Below are 19,754 nucleotides of genomic sequence, written 5' to 3'. Positions count from 1 at the left end.
TGATGAAGGGTAAACAGTGAAGGGAAGCAGAGCACTTGGGAGGTCCTCAGGTGACAATAAAAATGTTATAAATTTCATTGCCTTGTCTAGAAAATGTATTTATATCCTATATTATGAACAGCTTTTTATAAATTTTAATGATTCATGTTATTAATGGCACTGTCATCATTACGCCATTGTGAGGCTACAGCCTTTCTTTTTCATTTTTTTATGAGCAAAGGTCTTGCTTAAAATGTCGTTATTACAAGGTTGCCAAAAGTTTGAAGGCTCATAAGCCTATCTTTGTTACGCTGGATTTAAGCACGAAGTTTGGATAATATTGCTTTACTTAGATCTAAGTCAGACTAATTGGATTTGAAATAATTGGACTTTCATAGCATAAAATGCAGCTTAACATCATAGTGCATAAAAATGTTATATAAGAACTTTTTCAGATTAGGATAGTTACAGTCACTGTATTAGATTCATTGTGGAGATGGTGTATTTTATGTACAGACTACAAGAAATGTTGGTATAGTTTCTTTAATACTGAAATACATAATATAAATTAAGTAAATGTAAAGTGGTTTTCAAGGACTTATATATTGATAAGGGACTTTGCCTTTCAGGAAAAGGAAATGAGAATCTCTTGATAGGTGGATGACATGATCCTGTATCATGAAGCAGGTATCAAGAGTTTGGATGTTATTAAAGTGTTAAGAATTAATAGTATGAAATACAAATGGACAACACTTAACCAAATATTCCAAATTGTTTGTTTTTTAACAATTTGCATCAGATGAACTAAAATCAACACTGCTACAAGTATTGTGGTAAATTATTCTACTCTGGGGTTTCTTCAGAACCCAGAGTATAATTGCTGGAGCCCTAGGGAATATGAAGAGAGCAGAAGACTATGAGGAAGCAGAGACAGAGTGCCGGATACATCAAGGTAACCGAAAGTGAGTATGAATGTTTTTTTTGTTTTTTTGTCATCTCCCCTGGGTCTCCAGTTATTATACTTTGGGGCCTGAATAGTATAATAATTTTCCTTCCGCTTCTATCTGAACAAGTTCATACCGAACCAAGGGACCATTTCATCCGAACACAGGATAAAATGAATCTTCTGAAGTTCATCCATCTTTAGTATTGAAGGGATCCTATCATTAAAATGCTATTTTTTGTGATTAACACGTAGGAATAGCTTTAAGAAAGGCTATTCTTCTCCTACCTTTAGATGTCTTCTCCGCGCTACCGCTTACTTACTGTGTAAGTGGCCATTTTTCTAGTGGTCGCGGGCATGCGGCAGTCGGCTCTGTCCGAGACCCAAGGCCTAGAAGTTTGACAATCAGCGCCGGAAGAAGACGCGTGAAGAGGTCGCTCCTGAAGAAGATGGAGGTGGCGCTGGAGAGTTCTCTACCAGCATTGGGGACCCCCACAGTGCTGATTGAGCGATGGGGCCCGCCCCCAGTGCTGCAAGAGAACTCATTTGCATTCCGAAGACTACCGGGATTTCTACTGAACGGCGGCGTGGAGAAGACATCTAAAGGTAGGAGAAGAATAGCCCTTCTTAAGGATATTCCTAGGTGTTATTCACAAAAAATTGCATTTTAATGATAGGATCCCTTTAAGTATTAATAAATTGGTCAAAGTCAACCTTTATCTTTTTATCTATCACAGAGGGTACAACCATCCCATCAAAAGAACTTCACAGACTAGAATGGTTTGAAGAAAAGAAAATGATAAAACTTAACCTTTATTATGTCAAGTAAAAAAATTGTAGCGACGTATGCTAAGCTAAAACCACAATGGTATAAAAGACTCCTACACACTCAAAGGATGGAAATAAATAACAAGCCAAAGTCACCCTCAAGTGAGTTAATAAACTGTAAACTAATAGTCCACTCCCAGGGTTAATAGAACTATATACGTGGCTACTTAGTGACAAAAAGTAATTATGCCTACAATGCATACACCCCCCCACCATCAGTATAGTTCTAGACACTTAACCTAAGCTGCCATGCCCTAGACTTCTGGGTATAATGCCATATTCACACACACACACTCAGAGGGTAGTAATAAAACTTCCACACATAGGGAGTCAAATCCATACAGCAAACGATACCTCGGACACACAAACAATTATTCAAATTATCTACACCTAACAATGGCAGCTCCCACTATTAATACAATTATTACAAAGTCAATAACTACTGTTGACTGCCTGCTACCAATAATGAACAGCAATTCAAAATTCTACATAAGCCCCCAACTAAACATACATATGTGGGGAAATGGCTAAATAGTCTGGCCTCTATATAAGAGATAAGATAAGATAAGATAATCCTTAAATAGTCCCACAATGGGGAAATTTCAGTGATACAGTTTCATAGATGGTACATAGTATATAAAAAGAGAGAAAACACATACAAGCTCATGGCAGATAGAGAAATCCTAGGAATCATGGCAACTAAAAAAGAAAGAAACACAGACACACTGCAGGATCATTTAGTTCTCTGTGTGAAGTGATGTTAATAATACAGCCGAATGTGGTTGGAGGACATGAGGAGGGGGGGGGGGGGTCACAGCATGTAGATATAACAGGCAAAAAACGTTTCTTGCAGAGGTGGGGGACATATGCAGTTATCATGATAACATGTGGCAGTTCCTTTAGTAGGTAGTGAGATCTCCTGCTCACAGCTGATAGTTCGGTATCTTGCATCAGCACTATTGTCCATTAACCACAAAAAAAACAAAAAAAAAACAAATGTCCTTCATCACAAGCCCTCCTCTTCCTCCTTTCTTCTTACCACTGTGTTCTACTGCCCGGAGAAGTCTGAAGCCATCCAGGTAGACAGGGTGCAGCTCTCTTGCCAAGCTTCCATAAACTCATGGGGTAGGTGGGTGATGGTAGGTTCCCAGGTTGTAACAGAGTCCCACGTGTCCACAGTAATACGAAGAAATACCAGTCAGCTGTAGGCATCTTTACACATCAGCAATAGACGCCAAGAATCATCTCCTTAAAAGAAGAAGTCCACAATTTACTGCAGGTCTCTCTGTCAGCTTTCCCTGCCTCATGGTGACCATGTGGTTCTCAGCTCGTGGGGGGATGGTAACAGGCACATGTTCACACAGGAAAACTCCAGGTCTTGAGTCATTATCCATGCTTTAACAATATAAACAAAAGGAAAAAATACTCCACAGTGTCTTCCATTCGATTTATAGTTGCTAATTCATAGTGATAGTTTACTTAGAGGATTCTTGAAGATACAGACAGAAAGAGTGAAAAGGGAAAGATAAAGGTTGCTCCCAGCTTGGAGCTCTGTATCGAGGCAGCCACTCAGTGCAGCGCCATACAAATCACATGCAGGCAGCAGCTACGCGGCACTAACACTACAGATATTTCAGTATTTAATACTGTCTTTGATATACAGCTACAGGCAGTGTACCTTTAGCACTTTTGAGCAATTAGTTAGAAGTCAATTTAGAAGGAAATCTTTTTTAACTTGCTAATCTTTACTTTGTTTGTAAATTTTGAAATCTGGATATTCAAGCCATTACCATATTGTTCACACAGGAATCAGGTTTATAAGGTCCTCTTATTTTGAAAGTCCTTCTTACAGATATATGGAAATTTTTTTAAATTTCACAAAAATAGAACTAGTGGATAGATTGCTCAGACCCTGCTGACAAAAATTATGCCCTTTTAAATTTTTAAGTATGTACAGTGGGTGAAATACGTATTAAACATGCCACCTATAAATTTCTAAAGGCGCCATTGACATGAAATTCTCAACAGATGTTAACAAACCATCAAGTCCACATAGGCTAAGAAATCAAACCATAGATATCCATAAATTAAAGGGATTCTATCATTAGAATCGAATCCCATTTTTTAAGACTAACATGTAGGAATAACCTTAAGAAAGGCTATTCTCCTACCTTTAGAAGTCTTCTGGCACCATTCGGTAGATATTCTGGTTTTCTTCAGTAAATGTAATGTAAATGAGTTTTCTCGCAGCACAGGAGGCGGTCCCCAGCGCTCATACAGCACAAGAAAGTGGCTGTATACACGAATGTACTGTGCATGCAGTACATTCGCATAAACAGCCACAAGAAAATGGCCGCAGACATGCGGAATTCCCCCAGAAAAGTCATTTGCATACCGAAGAAAACCGTGATATCTAAGGAACGGCAGCGCGGAGAAGACTTCTAAAGGTAGGAGAAGAATAGCCTTTCTTAAGGCTATTCCTATGTGTTAATCTTAAAAAATTGGATTTTAATGATAGAAGCCCTTTAAGTTATGTTTAACAATGAGAAATGACACAAGGAAAAAGTATTGAACACATGAAGAAAGAAAGGTGCAGCCACACAAAAAACATCTCATGATGGATAAAACCAGTGATCTGTCTCAAGACCTTCAAAACATTATTATTGCAAAACATACTAATCCCATTGGTTACAGAAGAATTTCTGAACCATTGAAGGTTCCAAGGAGCATTTTTAAGGCCATGATCCAGGAGTGGAAAGTAGATCATTTCAACATAACCTGGCCATGACCAAGTGCTCCCAGGAAGATTTAAGAAAGAGAAGTGAAAATAATTATTGGAAGAGTTATCTAAGAACCAAAGGCCACCTGTGGAGATCTACAGAAAGAACAGGAATCAACATATACAATTGTTTCAAAGAAAGCAAGAATTAATGCACTCAACCTCCATGCTCTGTAAGCACGTTCACAAATCAAGATTCCATTGTTGAACAAAAAGTATGTTCAAGCACCTTTAAAGTTTGCTCAACAAGATGAGACCAAAATTTAACTCCTTGGATTCCATAATAGACACTATGTTGGAGGCCAAAATACATTGCATATCATCACAAAAACACCATACCAGCTGTGAAGTTTGGAGGTGGGAACATCTTGGTATGGAGAAGGGTCGCTTTATCCATAGGGTCAACGGCGTACTTGTCCTGGACTCTATGGTAGCGGTGGCTCTTTTTGGACAGAGGAACAGTCCTGCATTTACTGCACCAAATCATCGGTGTCCGGAGGACACCGATAAGTTGAAAGCAGTGATTCCAAGACTCCAGGACCAGAGAGGAGTAAACACAGGAATGGGAAAGGTGAGTATTAAGGTTTGTTTTCCTCTATGATATATACAGCTGGGGACATGAATGTGGGGGCAACCTGTTGGGTGGGGGGACATGATACTGTGGGGGCAACCTATGAGGTGGGGAGACTTGATACTGTGGTGGCAACTTGAGGGGTGGGAGACATGATTTTGTGGGAGCAACCTGAGGGGTGAGCGACTTCATACTGTGGGGACAACCTGTAGGATGGGGAGACATGATACTGTGGGGCAACCTAAGGGGACATGACAGTGTGGGGGCCTCTTGGGGGGGCATGACACTGTGGGGGCAACCAGGGGGACATGAATCTGTGGGATAACCTGGTGTAGGACATGATACTGTGGGGGCAACATGAGGGGGGCATGACAATGTGGGGACACCTTGGGGGACACATGACATTGTGGGGGCAACCAGGAGGGTGGTGGGGACAAGAATATGGGGGGTAATCTGGAGAGGGACATGAAAATGTGGGGCAAACTGGGGGGAGACATGACACTGAGGGAGCAACTTGATGTAGACATGAAATTGTGGAGGCACACTCAGGGGAACATGGGACTGTGGTAGTAACCTCAGGGGGACATGACAGTGTGGGGAGACATGATGCTATGGGGTCAAACTGAGGGTTGGGGGTACATGATACTGTGGGGGAAACCTGGAGGTTAGGGGGACATGATACTGTGGGGGAAACCTGATGGAAAATGACAGTGTGGGGGTGACATGGGGGGGGGCACATGACACTGTGGGGGCAACCAGGGGGGTGGGGACATGAATCTGGGGGGTAACCTGGAGGGGGTCATGAACGTGTGGGGAAAACCTATAAGGGGACATTATGAGAGGCATTATATTGTATGGGCCACTAGGGAGGTGTTATAACAACCGCTAAGGGGCATTATACTATGTGGAGGTCATTGAGGGGGCATTATAATTTGTGCAGTTCAAGTATTTGTAAGTGGTGGTGATGGAGGGCACACTTATGAAACCTTTGTACAGGGCCCACCAATGTGTTAAAACAGCCCTAGGGTGGGGCTGTTTTTAAACATACAGCACTGACAAACTTCATATGATTGAATGAAGAATGAGTGTATGAATGTTCCGAGACATTCTTGATAAAAATCTGTATCCACTTGTCAGAATGAAGAAGATGAAGCGAGGCTTAGACATTTTAAGACAATGATCCCAAACACACAGCCAAAGAAACTCTCAACTGGATTCAAAGAAAGAATATAAAGCTGCTAGCATGGCTCAGCCAGTCACCTGACCTGAATCCAATAGAAAATCTATGGAAGGAACTAAAGATCAGAGTTTATGGAATGAGCCCTCTGAACCTTCCGGATTTGAAGAGTGCTTGTGTGGAAGAATGGGACAAAATCACACCTGAGCAATGAATGCGACCAGTTTCTCATACGGAGGCGTCTTGAAGCTGTCAGACTTTTGTACGAAGTATTAAATAAGTTTCAGTAAGCGTGTTTAATACTGTTTCCCTGTGTCATTTTTCATTATTACAGGTGACCTGAAGAAGAAACCAGCTTCCGGTTTCGAAACGCGTTGTGTGTGAGGCTTTAATAAACGAATGCAACAAGAACTACGGTTGGTAAGCGTGGATCCTTTTATCCATTTGATACTTCTGTAGAAGTTGGTTGGATAGGTCCTTTTCTGTATAGTACCAATATTTTCTTGAAATTATGTCAATTGTCACTCATTCACTGTCATTGCACTACTTGCTTGCAAGGTAAAATGAACATTGAGCGCCAGTGTTACACCTGCTAGAGCATCAGACACAATGATCACTTTTGAAAGATAATCCAGCTTTTTCAGCTGGCAACCAAGCCAGGCACGCTGATAGCGCACCCCAAATTTTTCTGGGATTATTTTAAATTTTCACTCTCCCAACACAATGTTAATGTGGCACTCCAATAACCAGAGAGATCATTAAGATTATTTTCTGCCTCCTAAGTGTTGTTCTCATGGTCATAAAATCCTTTCCTTTTCAGAAGATATTCTAGATTTTTTCAGCTGCCAGGCCAGACACGTCTCCCTTTAACACCATCTCCTATTTACCGTACTGCTGCTGCTGATGACATTCACGTCACTTTCACTTTCACTTTGACATATCTTCAGCTGTGTTTGCCTTAGAGAACTAGAGATTAGATAGATAGGTTCTAAGGAGCCCTAAGAGTGTGCTACATTATGTTTTAAGCCAATTTAATGTGTGGTTTGTACCAACTTTGTTTGGCCAGAAATGGCTCTTGGGTCTGAACCACCAAAGCCAGAAACAAAACTAATCTTGAGAGGTATGCTCATCTCTACCTAAGACCTAACTAGAGATGAGCGATTAGTAAAATATTTGATATTCGATATTCATTTCAAGTAGCCTCTCAATATTCGACTATTCAACCGAATATCGAATCCCATTATAGTCTATGGGGAAAAAATGCTTGTTTCAGGGAAAACCCAAATTCGACTAAGGAGAGTCACCAAGTCCACAATGACACCCCAGGAAATGATGCCAACACCTCTGGAATGCAACTGGGACAGCAGGGGAAGCATGCCTGGGTGCATCTAACAAGCCCAAGTCCAAGGATTACTCCACTATCACAGCCTATCAATTAGACACTTTCCAAACTCAATAGAACCTCTATGAAAGTTGAAAAATACCTGGAAACCTTCTTTCCTCCACAATAGTATGGACAGAAACACAAACTTTAAGCTAAAGAAACATTAGCATGCAGCCCTTTATATCACGTTGCCTATGACAACCACAGATGGAATGGGCAATGGGAAATCCAACAGCCCCCACCCTTAACTGTCATTGTTTATGTGTGTGTGTGTGTGATGTGGTGAAACCTCCAAAAATTACTTTTCAGGCCCTTCACGTTAGCCCTTCCAAATTTAGTTACAGGCCCTTAAGCTGAGCTACCAACAGAGATTGAGGCCCTTGAGGTGACTTGAGTCTTTACCAGCATAGTTTTAGGCCCTTTAAGTTAGTTCAGCCTTGCACCAGCAGAGTTTTTGGCCCTTTGGGTGAGTTGAGCCTCTAACCAGCTTAGTTTTTGGCCCTTTGGGTGGATTGAGCCTCTAACCAACATAGTTTTTGGCCTTTTGGGTAAGTTGAGCCTTGTAGCAGCAGAGTTTTAGGTTTTGGCCCTTTGGGTGAGTTGAGCCTTTAACCAGCAGAGATTTGTTGGCCCTTGAGGTGAGTTGAGCCTTTAACCAGCAGGGTTCTTGGCCTTTTTGGTGAATAGAGCCTTGCACCAGCAATGTTTTTGGCCCTTTGGGTGAGTTGAGCCTTTAACCAGCAGAGATTTGTTGGCCCTTGAGGTCAGTTGAGCCTTTAACCAGCAGTGTTCTTGGCCCTTGGGGTGAGTAGAGCCTTGCACCAGCAATGTTTTGGCCCTTTGGGTGAGTTGAGCCTTTAACCAGCAGAGATTTAGTTTTTGGCCCTTTGGGTGAGTTGAGCTTTGTAGCAGCACAGTTTTAGTTTTTGGCCCTTTTGGTGAACTGAGCCTTGTAGCAGCAAAGTATTAGTTTTTGGCCCTTTGAGTGAACTGAGCCTTTTAGCAGCAGTGTTTTTGGCTCTTAAGTTGAGTTGAGCCTTGCACCAGCAGTGTTTTTGGCCCTTTGGATGAGTTGAGCCTTGCACCAGCAATGTTTTTGGCCCTTGGGGTGACTTGAACCTTGCCCCAGCAATGTTTTTGGCCCTTGGGGTGAGTTGAGCCTTGTAGCAGCAGAGATTTAGTTTTTGGCCCTTTGGGTGAACTGAGCCTTGTAGCAGAAGAGTTTTTGGCCCTTGAGGTGAGTTGAACCTTGCACCAGTAGTGTTTTTGGCCCTTGAGGTGAGTTCAGCCTTTAACCAGTAGAGATTTGTTGGCCCTTGGGGTGAGTTGAGCCTTTAACCAGCAGTGTTTTTGGCCCATGGGGTGAGTAGAGCCTTGCGCCAGCAATGTTTTTGGCCCTTTGGGTGAGTTGAGCCTTTAACGAGCAGAGATTTAATTTTTGGCCCTTTGGATGAACTGAGTTTTGTAGCAACAGCAGAGATTTAGTTTTTGGCCCTTTTGTTGAATTGAGCCTTTAACCAGCAGAGTTTTAGTTTTTGGCCCTTTGGGTTAATTGAGCCTTAACCAGCAGAGTTTTAGTTTTTGGCCCTTTGGGTGAATTGAGCCTTTAAACAGCAGAGTTTAAATTTTTTGCTCTTGGGATGAATTGAGGATTGTAGAAGCCTAATATAATGCTCTATGGATGAATAGAGCCTTGTCGGAGCATAATATTAGGCCCTTGAGGTGAGCCTTAATGGGGTGATTTTAAATTTTATTTTTCAACTGTGATGGTGGAGGAGGGGGAGGAACTGGAGAGCTGGAGCACACACATGGAACTTCATATTGGGGTGCTTGACACTGGTGGACATGCAAATGATGGGTCATTCCAGTGGCAGTTCATTTTGATCACCATCAACCCATCAGCACTGTCAGCTGACAGACGGCTGTGCTTATCGGTGATGATGCCACCGGCTGCGCTGAAGAACCTTTCTGATAGAATGCTGGCAGCAGGGCAGAACAGCACCTCCAAGGCGTAAAGTGCAAGTTCCAGCCACAAGTCCAACTTTGACACCCAATAAGTGTAGGGAGCAATGGAATCGGAGAGGACAGGGCTGTGGTCGGCCAGGTATTCACGCAACATGCGCCTATATTTGTCCCTCCTGGTGACACTGGCCCCACAGTGGTGGTAGTTTGGTGAGGGGGTGCCATTAAGGTGTCCCAGACCTTGGAGAGTGTGCCCCTGGTGGGTGTGGACCAGATGGCAGTTGTTAGCCTCTTGGAGGAACTGTCCTCTCTGCCACCAACGAGAGTTGATGGAAACATTTCCATCATATTTTGCACAAGTTGCTTGTGGCAATCATGAATTCGATTGGCCCTCCCCTCTACTGGAATGAAAGATGATATATTATTTTTATACCAGGGATCAAGGATTGCAAAAATCCAGTATTGGTTGCTCTCCAGGATTTTGACAATGCGTTTGTCACCGGAAAAGCAGCTCAACATGAAGTCAACCATGTGTTCCATTTCCTCCTCTTCCTCCTGCCCTTTGCCCCATCCACGCTGAAGCAATGGGATACACTGAACTTCGCCGCTAGCCTCATTTGTGACAATGATCTCATCTGTCACTTTATCCTCCTCCTCCTCTTCCTCCATCATTACAGGCTGAGAAGCTGACAGAAGTGTGCACTGACTATCCTGCTGGGATGGGTCTGCTCCTATCCCCGACTCCTCAGTGTGCAATGCGTTATCCCTGATGGCGGTGAGGCATTCTCGCATCACACACAGGAGTGGGATGGTTATACTCACTAGTGCGTCGTCACAGCTGACCCTCTTGGTGGACTCCTCAAAGATGCATAGTATCTCGCATAAGGCTGCCATCCATGGCCACTCATGGTGCAGAAACTGCGGGGGTTGACTATGAAGAACCCTTGGGTTTTGGAGATGGTACTCTATCAAGGGTCTCTGCTGCTCACACACCCTGCTCAACATGTGGTACGTTGAATTCCCCCAATCAGGGACGTCGCACAACAGCTTGTGTTCGGGCAGATGTAGGCGTTGCTGGAGTCTTCGGAGGCTAGCAGTGGCTACTGTTGACTTACGAAAGAGGGCGTGCAAGTGCCGCACTTTCACCAGTAGCTCATGAACGTTGGGGTACATTTTTAAAAACCATTGCACCACTAAGTTGAAAACATGGGCCAGGCATGGAACGTGTTGGAGGCTGGCATGCTCCAGAGCTGCTACCAGGTTCTGTCCATTATCACACACGACCATGCCTGGGCCCAGGTGCAGTGGTGCAAAACACATTGCCGTCTCATTGAGGATGGCACCCTTACCTCGGAGGCAGTGTGCTGTTTGTCCCCCAAGCTGACGAGCTTCATCACGGCCTGCTAACGTCTCCCCACGCCAGTTCTGCAGCGTTTCCAGCTCGCAGCTGGGGTTCATGTTATGGCTGAGGAGGAGGAGGAGGGGGAGGGTGGTTCTGAACCCCTGCTAGGAATCTTGGGCGGGGAGAGGAGGTAGGCAGCCCCACTTTACAACCCGGTCCCAGCCTCCACTACATTCACCCAGTGTGCCATGAGTGATATGTAGCATTCCTGTCCGCATGCACTTGTCCACGTTTCGGTGGTCAAGTGGACCTTAGTGCAAAGTGCAGAACTAAGGGCATGCCTGGTGTTCCATGACATGTGCTGGTGCTAGGGACAGCATAGCGAGGTGCTGCAGTTGCCATCAGGTCATGGAAGGCCTGAGTCTCCACAAGCCTGAACGGCAACATCTTCAGGGCCAGAAGTCTCCTAAACACTCAGCTGGGCTATTACTTAGTACTACTAACACGTTCAGCTCGGCTATTCCTTAGTGTAATAGCCCAGCTGAGCGTGTTAGTAGTACTAAGGAATAGCCCAGCTGAGCGTGTTAGTACTACAAACCCCAACCCCCCCAACCCCCAAACCACATTTTCTCCCATAGACTATAATGGGGTTCGATATTCGATCGAATAGTCGAATATTGAGCGGCTATTCGAAACGAATATCAAATCTCGAACATTTTACTGTTCGCTCATCTCTAGTAAATATGACAATACCTCTAGTTGGGATAAAGCAAGATGCTTATCGCACTGCACAGGTCAGGAGTACAACAAAGAAAAGCAAATGTACTCGCTGTCTGGTAGACGTCTGATTGGCAAGCTGGGTGGTTGATATACACATACATATATATATTATACATATTATACACATATATATATACACATACATACATATAATATATATATATATATATATATATATATATATATATATATATATATATATTATCATGCAAGAAAGGGGCTCAGGAATGCCAGAACCTTCACTCATGACTAGGGTTGAGCAATTGGGAAAGATCAGATCCTGATCGGCGATTGAGCAAATTTTTTTTTTTTAATGTAGATTGTGAACCCCACAGAGGGATCACATTTTTTCTTCTTTTCATTTAAGTATGTCTTTGTAGAATGGGAGGAACTCCTTGCAGATGTTGTTCCTGATGGGATTCGAACCCAGGACTCCAGAGCCACCGTGTTGCCCCCTGCAATAGAGCAAATTTACAATCGGGATTGGGATCGACTGGAAAATGATCGAAAATTAGATTTTAAAAATGATCTGAAATCTCAAGATCGGCTCAACCCTACTCTATAAACATAAAGTAACTAGGGTTGAGCGATTGGGATCAGGAAAGATTGGATCCCGATTGGCGATCGGGCAAATTTCACAATCGCAATTGGGATCGGGATTGGCTGGAAAATGATCGAAAATTGGATTTTAAAAACAATCCTGAAATCTCAAGATTAGCTCAACCCTACTCATGACATCAGAGAGAGGGACATGTTGGAAGCAGCAATTTAGTGTCTGATTTTACATATGACATTGGCGTGCATGCATCTTGTGACTATGTAAATTAAACATGTGTTTCGGTCCCCCATAGGTGATTTACAATTATGGTCTGAGTGCTCATATATAACCAGCTTTACAAAGGATAGCAGTTTGTTGTCTCATGTTACTATTGGTTACTTTTGGAACCTTTCAAGTCATTTGATCTGATCCTTGACCTTAAAGGTCCTTAATCCACAGACACTAAGACTCCATACAGAAAGTTCCTGCATACATCAGTGGGCTGGAGATTCTACTGCAGTTCTGGACAGTGTGTTCTGGCATCAGGTGAGAAGTGGGATGGGGCCATTTAGATCTGGCCAGGCCCCCATATTCCTTGGACACCTGCATGGTCTGCCTCCATTGGAAATTTATTAAAGGGGTTATCCACTTTTTTTTAAAAAACAGATGACCTATCCTTAACATAAGTCCTTAATTTTAGATCATCTGGAGTCCAAAAGTTTGAACCCCTGCAGAACAGCTCTTATTATCTGAACATAGTGCTCACTTACTGTCTTTTCCACAGTGGCGGTTATAAGTTACTTTAGTTGTGTCACATTCAACTGTAAAATCCAGTAAAAACAACTGATCTATGGGGATTTCACTGTCTAACCTTCTAAAACCGATGGCCTATCTTAAGTATGGGCCATATAGTTAATAAGTAAATTAATCATGTTAAAATATATTTTCTGATACTGTACAACAAATTGTGCCTTTATTTAGAAGCTTGTATTCTAAAGTAGATTTAGTAAAGATTATTATTATTATTATTATTATTATCATTATTATTATTATTATTATTATCATCATCATCATCATCATCATCATCTTAGGAGCACATACATAAAGATTTATATTTAGTAGTGGTGTGGATGACAGGGTAGAGAGCAGATCTGTGTGCTCTATTTAATATCCACAGACCATCGAACATTCTCCCTTGTTGAAATGGTTTAATATCAGATGTGAAACAAAGGATGTGACTATTGTGCCTGTCACCAGTGGCTCTATTAGAAACAATCAATGCTATTCCAAGGCTACATTGAGCATGATGGGATTCTGTTTTGCATTCTGACCCCCAGATGAAAAAATCAGGTAATTAAATGTGAGAAATCATACAGCAGGGGGAGCCTCTTTCTGCTCTGTTAAGTATGTGAAGATACTTGCTCAACCATAGACAACAGAAGATGGTTGAAGAATACAACAGCATGGTTCTAGACAAAAGGTTTACATTGATCCTAAATGCTCCATGTACCAAACACAGTTTGCTGTCAGGAACTAACAAGCCAGCCATATCCTCCTCAAGTGGAACTACTTCCCATCAATTTGAAAAGATATTGCTATAGTACAATTCATTTAGAGTGATATGCTCTATGCTTCTGGAGTCCATTGTTTTAATTGAAATGCTCAAGAAGGTGGGATGGTTGTATAGCCATATAGAATACAAAACATTAGCAGGAAACAGAAAAAGTTACTTTCCCTACACAAAAGTGAATTGATGTTTGATACTATTGTATTTATTTGAAGAAAGACAAAGAAAAGGATTGGATATTTCCATTTACACTGTTTATGGATGTCCTGGGTATGCTAGGCTTGCTTTAAATCAAGATACCATGTACAAATGTATTGACTGTCTTTTTAGAAGTATACTGTAAAGTGTAAGTGATAAAGCTTTAAATGGATAACTTAACAATACCTTAGACAGTGAAATAAATACGCCGCTCTTACCAGCAAGGATTAGCTGAGCCATATCTGATTTTATTAGCATGTAGGTACATTTGCTGTTCAAATTCAGTAATATTAACTTAACATAAATGAAAAATAACAAAAAAAGAGCAACCCATGCAGCGATCCATGTAACTAGCGGAGTCTTTGGGATCAAAATGCCAAATCAGGCAGAAGTGCCGCAGAAGAGACGTCGGCCCAACACAAGTTGTGTAAAATGCTCTGCTTATTTGTGCAAAACATGTCACAGATCCAGACATTAAAAGTCCGCATATAGTGGCAAAAGAGTGTTACTAGAGTTAGAGGGAGGATTTAAAACGGATCATACTGAACCCACAGATATTCAATATAGCTGAGCTAAGTGAGAGATGAAATGTGTCTCATTATATATATATATATAAGAGAAAAACATTTCACAAATGGAAGAGCATATTATGTTCCTACTGCATGCAAATATCCCTTGACCATGGATCACACACGAGTAGCAAAAAACTTAAACTTCTCCATTCCCCCATCTTTAGTCATACTATACACGAGTTTTGAAACGGCAGTTTTGAGTAGTACTCACTCATCTCTATACACAACCATTAGGTATATTGTACAATGGTAAATATAGTATATTAAAAAGGGGGGAATATATGATCTTCTGAAATAAACAAGTAAATAAACCTGCTCTTATTTCTTGTATATGGTTTAGGTTTTATACTATCTTCTGTGTGGTCCATATTTTAAACTCTTAAATCTTTTGTTTCTCTAGAAACTACAATAAGTCCAGAATGATTTTGAAGACTAAGTTTTGACAACAATCTAATAAGCCTTACTCCCATGTGGCGTATTATAGCTTTGGAAAGTCTCCATTCTGCTAATATATTTTTCTTGTACTATAAGCAAAAATTGCCAACAACAGGACAAAAACCCCACTGTATAAGTAGAGCAATGTCAGAAACAGATAATCAAATATATATATAATAGAACTGATGAATATAAATCATAAAACTTAATGTTTATTAGCAATTGCCCCTAAAATAATAATACAATGTATACTAAAAGCAACATATTTCACTTATAGGACTTATTTACATCTTGTTGGGTAAGCTCCTTCCTTTGTCTTATCAGGACTGTCTAAATTGGCTATCTATTTATGAGTTTGGCACTATAATATTATATCATTTTAATTGGCATGTGCCACTTTTCTTGTAGTATACATTGTATTATCATTTCAGGGACAATTGCTAATAAACATGATGTTTTATGATTTATATTAATCAGTGCTATTATATATGTTTTATATGTGTTATATATGTAATAATCTACCAGTCTAATGAAATATGTCTTCTGAACTCTATTTTCTCCTCATGTCCTATATTCAGAATATCACTATAATGGTACTATGAAAGGTCCAAGAAAATTATTATATGCATGATCTTTACATCAGTTAATTATATCAGGTAATTATATATATTTTTTTACAATTATTATTATTATTATTATTAATAATGATAATTTTCAGTGCATACAATTATATTCATTGTTATTAGAGATGAGCGAACATTTTCTATGTTTGTTTTTCTTCAGTGAAAAAACTAGATGCTATTTTTGTTTTCGACAAGCTGGTAAAGTTTACAGTACAAAATATTAATATTGCTATATTGCTCTTCATATATGACTTTTTGAATAAATTAATTACAATACTGTCAGCTTTTTGTTGTTTTATTATAAGAATTTACACAAAAGTTCTATCCATAAACCTCAGGACTTTCTATATGTTTTTTTTTTTTTTTTTTTTTTTTAAATAAGCCTCTTCTAGGCGCCATCCTTGGGGAATAAACATAAGCACTCCTATAACGTGTTAACTGGTTGTCTAAATGTAGCATCTGTTTACATCAGTAATTTAATTGTAGTGATAATAAGCTCATTGATTTCACATCTAAGAAAATAATCACTAAGGACATCACATTTGTCTTGCTTTGCTTGACAACCTGAATAGAGAGTGTCAGATCCTTCCATTGTCTCGAATGAAATGAAGCAGTAGCAGCAGTCACTATTCATGTCAGCAATGCACCTACAAAAAGTTTTCTACACCCAATCTGTACAGAGTAAATATGGATGCTGCATTGGCTAACACTGCGAAAAAAATCCTCAAACTCTTGACGTTGTCAGTGGTGGCACATGAGGCCCTTGTTTGCTAAGATTTATCATTGTAAAGTAAAGAATAAAGACAAACTTCAAGTTTAAACATGGGTCTGAAATCAACAATAGATGACCCCACACTGAAAAGTTCACCCCTTGCTTAACCTCTTGCTGGCTTTTATGCCCTGAAATATAATGAACATGGTTTTATAGTGAGGACAGATCACATTTCAGAGCATACAGACTTGTCTACCATTATGTGTATTTTTCTAGGTGGTATACCGAACTAACTGGTGTAGGAAATCAACTTTCATCACATACAAATCAGATCCATATGGATATGAAGACGCCAGTTCTCCCATTTTACAATATTGTGTAGCCCATCTTAAGTTAGTTATCTCGTTTAATCTGTTTCAGTTTCTCCTAAACAAATTAATTATATAATATCAATACTAAGTAATAGCTATAGTGCAATGCTAAGTAAAACAGGCAAGCTTTGTAATAAGAAATATCAAATATATGATGACCAAATTATTTTTAACCCTTTAAGGATGCAGGGTAGTGTGTACGTTAATGCTCGGTGACAATTTTTATAATTTTTTTTTTATGGTGTTGAATCTGCATTAAAAATGACATAGCAACATTGTTCGGTCAGTCATTACAATTACAGTGATACCATATTATATTGCTTTTATCATGTTTTACCACTTTTACAAATAGAACATCACTTTTGACATAAATGAATGATTTTCCTGGGGCCACTGTGTACTGTCCCTATAGCTTTTTTACTCCTTTGTTAGAAATATGTTTTGTGGGGCAAATTGTACTTTTCATGGGTACCACTGTTTAGAGAGATAAATATAAGTGCTCCATTTATATTCCTCATTCCTTTTCTGGGTTTGGCTCAAAAAACTGCAGCAAAATCTGCAACAAAAGTAGCTTTTCTGCAATCTGCGGCCTCAGCCTTTATTTGTTTTGGACATTGGAAGACTTACAATGATTTTACAAATTTACAAGAACATTTTACAAACCTATTGATTAGGATTAGAGATGAGCGAGTAGTACTCGATCGAGTAGGTGTTCGATCGAATACTACGGTATTCAAAATACTCATACTCGATCGAGTACTACTAGCTGTTCGAAGTTAAGATTTGATGCAGAACCAACATCGATTGGCAGAATGCTATACATTGCCAATCAATGCTGGTTCTTCTCTTACCTTTAGAAGTCTTCTCCCTGCGCAGAGTCCCCGCGTCCTCTTCTGGCTTTGCATTCACTCTGCTTAGGCATCGGGCCTGGGCAGAGCTGACTGTGCATGTCCGCGCGGGCGAGAAGAATCCAGCCCGACCCTCACTCATGGACTTGGTAAGTAGAATTTGATTGAATGTTGCCTACCCCTGAAATGAGCATTTCCCCCCATAGACTATAATGGGATTCGAAACCCGTTCGAGCAGTCGAGCAGTGTGCGGCTGTTCGAATCGGATTTCGAACCTCGAACATTTTAGTGTTCGCTCATCTCTAATTAGGATCTATATATATCTATCTATCTATATAAGTTCTGAAAGGGATTTTAAAAGCCTGTATTTTAGAAATTCCCCCATAAGTCAACCCATTTTAAAAACTGCACCTCCTCAAATAACTTATAACAGCATTTGAGAATTAACCCTCTAAGTGTTTCATGGGATTTAAAGCAATATGAAGGTGACATTTAAACATTTCATCTTTTATAATAATACATTAATTTACCCCTAAAATTTAAACATTCACAAAGGGTGAAATGAGGAAATGCATCCCATAGTTTGTTATACCATTTCTCTCGAGCATGTAAATCCCCAACATTCAGATGTAAACTGTGGTTTGGTCACATGGCAGCATGTCAAAGAGAAGGAACACCCCTAGACATTTGAAAAGAAGATTTTTCAGGTGCTATGTCTCATTTGCAGAGAGCCTAAAGTTCCAGTACAGTAGAAACCCTCCAAAAGTATCCCCACTTTTGAAACTACACCACTCAAGGAATTTAACAAAATGATGAGCATTTTAACCTACAACTGTTTCACAAATTTAATTAACATTGGGATATGAAATTGAAAAATTTCTAAAACTTCAGTTTATCCCACAATTTTTCATTTTCACAAGTGGTTAATGGAGAAAAATCACATCACAGTTCATTATACAATACCTCATAAATACATAAATACTTCATATGTGGGTTCTCATGAAGGGACCCCATTTTGGAAACTACACCCCTTTCAGAATTTCTCAAGGGGTATAGTCTGAAATTTCACCCAATAAATGTTTCACAGATTTTATTAACTTTGGGACTCAAACATGAAAAATTACTTTTTTTTCCAATAAACTGTCAATTGATCCACAAATTTTTCATTTTCATAAGGGATTACAATTTCTCATGAACACAGAAATATCCCATATGTGGTCATAAACTGATATATGGATAAATGGCGGGCTCAGTATGAAAAGAGTGCTATTTGGCTATTAGAGGGCAGATTTTGCTAGGATAGTTTTCTGATGCCATACTGATTTGCAGAGCTTCTAAAGTTCCAGGTCAATGGAAACTTACTAAAAGTGACTATTTTGGAAATCGCACACTCCTAAAAATTTTAAGTGAGTTAACTCCTGTATAAAAAAAATTGTATATGTGGCTATATACTGTTGTTAGAGCCCCTGAATTTTAGTTTACAAATTGGGGTCACATGTCAATGAATTCCACTTTACTGGCATTTCAGGGGCTCTGCAATAGTTGCATGATGAACAAAAACCAAAATGTCTAAATCTGTACTCCAAAAAACAAATAGCATTCCTTTCTTTCTTTGCCTGGAGCTGTGCACCCAAACAGCAGTTTCTACCCATCTATGACAACAATATCATGTATGTGCACATAAACAGTAGTCTAAAACTTAATACAGACTACTGATGGAACCCTGTCAGCACCTAATCAGAGTAATAATAAGAATTATTATTATTAATTATTAAGAATGAAGCAGGATAAAAATATGAAAAATATTTCTATAATTGCTATTTGTCTTTTCACTGTATTTTTGTCCATAATTATAATTATGTGCCTTGCATTTGCGCCTTTTTAGAAAAGCACAAGTTATAAACACAACGAGAAAAAAACTCCACTTTGGGCATGCCCCCTTCCTTGCCAAAAAACAAAAGTGGTGAAGGAGGAAAAACAACTGTAAAATACTAGTGCATCTTAATAAATTAGAATATCATCAAAAAGTTATTTTTTTTTAGTAATTCAATTGAAAAAGTGAAACCAATATATTATATTGAGGCATTACAGAGTGAACTTTCTCAAGTGTTTATTTCTGTTAATGTTGATGATTATGGCTTACAG

This window comes from Leptodactylus fuscus, chromosome 4 (assembly GCF_031893055.1).
Source record: "Leptodactylus fuscus isolate aLepFus1 chromosome 4, aLepFus1.hap2, whole genome shotgun sequence".
Taxonomy (NCBI): Eukaryota; Metazoa; Chordata; class Amphibia; order Anura; family Leptodactylidae; genus Leptodactylus; species Leptodactylus fuscus.
This window is presented reverse-complemented; position numbering follows the sequence as displayed.